Source organism: Poecile atricapillus, chromosome 8 (genome assembly GCF_030490865.1).
Source record: "Poecile atricapillus isolate bPoeAtr1 chromosome 8, bPoeAtr1.hap1, whole genome shotgun sequence".
Lineage (NCBI taxonomy): Eukaryota > Metazoa > Chordata > Aves > Passeriformes > Paridae > Poecile > Poecile atricapillus.
The window spans coordinates 3,114,260-3,119,523 of record NC_081256.1 but is presented as its reverse complement, the minus strand read 5'-3'; positions in this window follow the sequence as shown (position 1 = coordinate 3,119,523).

The following is a 5,264-nucleotide window of genomic DNA, read 5'->3' as shown; positions in this document are numbered from 1 at the left end:
GACCAATGGACCTGGCCTGGCCCACCACAGTCTGGCATATGTATAAAGCTCCTTATAATCCAAGAACTCTTCAGTAGCCTTGGAGAAGGCCAGGGATGGGCAGTGCTTTCAGAAATTTGGAGTCAGCATCCACCCCAACACACTGAGCCCCCTCCTGCTCTGTCCCCACAGCTGATCTGACAGCTCCATCTCACTCCGAGGCCTCGTGAAAGTTATTACAAAACCAAAAGCAATCAGCTGCACAACCTGAGACATGAACATGGGGCTGCCAACCCACACAGCCTCCCCTGCCTCCCTGCCTAGGAGCTGGGGCTGCAGATGGCCTCTAAATCCAGCCTGTACATGTGGGTGTCTGTGCATGCTTTATTCCATCCTGGGATTTTTGGTTTTTTATTTTTCTGGATGTTTATGCAGTGACCTCCAGTGTTTATTCTTAGCTTGTATAACAACAATACAGCAGTTTACTAGGCTGCTCTCAAATGTTTGACCTACAAAATGATCAGTCTAATTTGGAGAACAAAGCTGAACTCAAAGTCATAAAATGCTGTCTCAAGTTACTACTTTGAGCCCTTCAAACCCAAACCCACAGCTGTGTCAGGTCCAAGCCTTTCTCTAAAGGGTAACTGCCTTGGCCTGTATTTTCCTACACACCCCCCAGAGACCATTAACACCATGCTGCTGGTTTAATTGCTGCAATGTCTCCTGTACATTTTAAACCACTGAGCTGTAAATCCTTCATTTCTCAAATCCAGCTGGCCAAATTTCATTGAGCCACTTCTCACTTGCCCACAGGTGCTTCCCAGGCCTCCTCAGCTCCTCCAGAGCCAGGCACACTGCAGGAGAAGGTACCGAAGGGCCAGGCTGCAGCTCCCAGAAGCTCTGCAGCAGGTATTGCTCTGACAGCACTGCTGACACTGGGCATTTCCAGATGGCAGCTCTGGGCATCCCCAGTACCAGAGCAAGTCAGCTTACAAATGCTTCTCTGAGTCTTACTTGCAATTTTTGGAGAAGGGAGAATGACTTAGGGGATTGACTGTCATTCTGGCAGTGGCAACCACATAATGACCATTTGAAAAAGGGAAGAAATGAGATGTGGCCTGATCCAAAGCCTTTCCTGTTACTTCAAGGAGAGCAAGTCACTCCATGAATAACAGTTGGGGGATCAGAGTGACATTCCAGAGAAATCTCTTGAAAAGAAGACAAATTTTAATTTCAGAGGTTTTCTTCAACATAAAGTTGTCTTCATTTTGGAAACTTCTTTCCCCAGTCAGACCAGGAGAACATTCAATCATTGCGTAACATGATTTTAATTCAAATACAGATCTAAAAGTTCAAGTACGAAATTACATACTTGGCCTTTTCACATTAATTAATCCAAATGAATAGAGTAACACACTGGCTTTCACTGGAGAACATCTTTGTGCTAGTGAGAACAGTTAATTAGAGCTGGCACAAACACCTTCCATATCCAGCATGAATAATAATATTCCCAGAGCAAATTTTCTCAGCAAACTTAAGGAAACAGCTGATTCTTGATTCTTCAGCCCACCCACTTCTTCAAAGATTTTAATAAGAAAGAAGGAGTTAATTGGTAATTGATGAGCAGCCCCTGTGCTCTTTCCTGCCCGGTGCACCAGCTCCAGCTCCTCCTCTGATGTGAGCTGCAAGCACGAGAGGAGCCTGAGCCTGTAAATCAGTCCTGGTGCCAAGGCTGCCCTGCACATTGTGTCACCTCTGCAGCATCCTCCTGCTGCCTCCAGCAGGAATTCACTCACAGCCAGTGACAGGCTCAGGGCAGGGGCTGAGGCTCTGGGATGTGCTGCACTGCTCTGGTCTCATCTAGAACTGGGAGAGCTCTGCCACGTGAGACCCATGTGAGCCATGAGCACCTCATGGGAAAGGGAACAATATATGAAAGGAGATGATGGGGAAGGTCACAGTCATCAGCTGAAACTGCTGTGGAGGTAACTCCAACCTAAATCAAGAGATTTTCCTTTCATTCAATAAAGACCAAAAGCAGCAGCCACACAGGGATGCCCATTTCTGCTCAGCACTCCCCTCCTTACCTGCAGACACAGCAGCTCAGAGCCAGCTTCCTCCTGAGGAAGCAGAGAAACACAACAAGGGGCTGCGTACACAGCAGCCAGGAGAAGCAACAGCCAGTGTCACCCTGGCCTAAAGTCAGTCTTGTGTTAGAAAATTCCACTCATTCAAAGTACCTGACACACGAGGGTGTTCATGTTGTCTGACTTAAGAGACTCAGGAACTCTTCATCTGAGCACTCAAAGGCATCCTCAAGAGATGTCCTTACTCTCCAGAAACAAAGATTCCTAAATTAACTATGACAAGTTGGATGGTCCAAAGGTTGCTTCAAGCTCCAGTTCCCTTCCCAGTCTCATAGGGCCCTGCTGGCAAGTAAGGCTGGACAGTTTTGTAGACATTTCAGTCAACACAAATGTTTCTTTCAACACAAAATAAACAGTGTTTCATTTCTTCACATTCCTTCACCATTTTAATTCAGCATTTTTGGATAAAAATTGTTTTGAAACAAGAAATTACAATTTAATTACTCAAATGTTAAATGCATTAGCTTAACATCAGGAAGTTTAGCTGCTTCCACCCCTTTTTTGCTATGACTTTTTTTTTTTAAAGCTCGACCCATATGTGTTAGAGACTCTGTTCCCTCACACTCTGCTTTTTGTTCATTTAATTCAGCAAACATTCCCTGTGATGGAGCTGCAGCACCTCAATGACTTCACTGGGACATCAAGAATTGTACTTGCCAGAAGAGCAAGAGACAGGCATTTACCTGAGACCTGGGAAGCTATTTTTGTTGTTCACACAGCTGTCCAAACATGCCTTTTTTTCTCTGGGAAGGTGTGACAGCATCCACAATACTTGTTCTTATAACACTCTGGGTGGAATTCAGAAGGAGAGCAGCAAAATGCTTTGGGAACAACTCGCACATCCTAAGGCACATACACGAACGAGCATGTAGAGGATGGAGAACAGGCTTTCCTTAGCTTGGAATCACAATATCACAAAAATCACAAAAGAGAGCTGTTCCTGCTGGGCTCCTCTCTGGAGCACCTACATCGTCCATCAGGGCCTGAACACTCTTTGCCCCAAGGCTGCAGAGATCCCAAAGGGCTGCACATCATGGGATGGGACTGTCCCTATATGGACCTCGTGGTTGGGTTCTTCTCCCCTTGAACTGAAGCTGATGAGAGGGAGGCTGTTTTTTCTCTCTTGTTCAGACTTGGTTGTTTATTCTTCTCTTATCAGCCTTACATGGATACAGGGTACAAGGAGCTATGTGCACTAAGATAGAAAGGCACAAAATGGCTAGCAAGGATTTTCTTCAGGGTCTTTTATATGTCCATTTACCCAATTAACAAGTGCCAAGTAAATTATTTTTCTTAGTGACCCAATGACCCATCACCTGTGTGCTGCACTGTGACATTCTCTATCCAATCACCTACTGCTACCCAAAAACCTCTAGGAGAAGATGATGAAGAAGAAAGGACAAGAGACAACACCCTAAATTCTCCATCTTGTCTTCTGTTCTCTAAACCAGTTTAAACTCCAAACTTTTAACTTTTTCACCCAGTGACATAAGAAACTCTCTAATTTACACATTTACACTCCTAGCTTTTCTATTTAACCTTAACAGTTGTTTTCAGGGTGTTCTGTGAAATTCAGAGCTTTCTTGGATGTCAGAGGCAGGTATCAGAGATAAGGGCACACTCTCTGTGCCTCTGACTCCAGCATGGGACTAGACTGTAAATGCAACTGCAGAGAGCTTTTAGCAAATAAAAAAATTCATTTATGTTTTAGAGGAGACTCTGAGGTACCCACCCCAACTGCTAAGTTAATAACTTTCCAGCAGTTTGGTTTTGTTTTTTTTTTTTAAAAAACAATAACAAACCCAGAGCTTGGAAGTGAATTCTCCCAGAGTTAGACCAACTTTGATTTATTGTGCACTGCCTGGCAGAGCTAAACAACTGTCTGAGCCATGCTGTGATATGCAAGTATTAGAAAGGAAATTATCTTAGATGCCAGCCATTATCACAATGACCCATATTTTAGGGTTTCAGCTGCATCTCTGCCAGTCTTCCTAAAGCAGGTTTTATTGCCAAGCTTTTATACGTGCCACTATTCAATCAAATAAAGCAGCCTTCTGGCAGAGTGTGAGCAGGATTAGGAAGAAGAACTGACTTAAGTTCTCCTAAGAGCAAGGGACAACAAATACAACCTTAGAAAATGAAAAACTAAACCAAGAGGGAAATTTTGAAAATGCAAATATTTACAACACAAGCTGGTTTTCTTTGTAGTGGACAAGTCTCAGTTGGCTGATTCACTGCTAACTGGATTTACTGGAATGCATCAATCACATTATTAATATCAGCATTTCAGCCTTCAAAAGGCATGTCTGAAAGGTTCAGGTTTCCCACAGAGTGGTGCAGAGTTGTTTCCTCAGCCCAGAGCTGATGGAAGAAGAGGGCAGCCAGGCAGAGGCAGCTGGGCCAGCCTGGCAGAAGAGGCTTTGGCAAACACAGTCACAGAAAGTGCAGCTCCCTTCAGAACCCAGGGATGGAAAGAGCTCCCATATACTGAAGAGTTAAATGCAAAATGCAGCAAAAACTACTGTAAAGAGGGAAACATGAACCTCCTCCCTGATTAATCAGAGACTAATTGTGGAAAGAGGAACAGTCAAGTTCAGGAAAAATATTATTATATTCTCTGCCTGAATGATGAAACAGGGAGAAAGCCTGGGAGGGCAGCAAGGGACCCCCTTTGCTGTGTGTAGTGAGGAAAGGAAAAACCCCAAAGGCCAGCCCTGCAGAGCCAGCCAGAAGGTAACTGCAAGCTTAGGACACACTGGACACATTTCTGTGTAGAAATGCAGCAGCTGGAGAAGCAAGGCTGAGCACAAAGATCCAATGGCCACGAGCCACCCAAGCAGAGGAGGTTTCTGGCTGCTTCACAGATCTCAGCTGGGCAACTTCCCCACACAGGCGGCCCTTGGGTGTCCCAGGGATGTGCAAGGAGAGGGGAAGGGCCCTCCAGAGCAGGCATGGGCAGCTCCCCGCTGGGTCAGCCACATCTCTGCCATCCCTGTGGGGAAGGATCTCCCCACTGCAGCATCCTCCTGCTGCTCAACTCCTCCATCCCACTGGGCTGGACTCCCCAGCTGCTGCCTCCCATCAGCAACTGCTGGGTGGAGGGCACGTGCTTCCCATTCCAAACAAACACTTCACAGG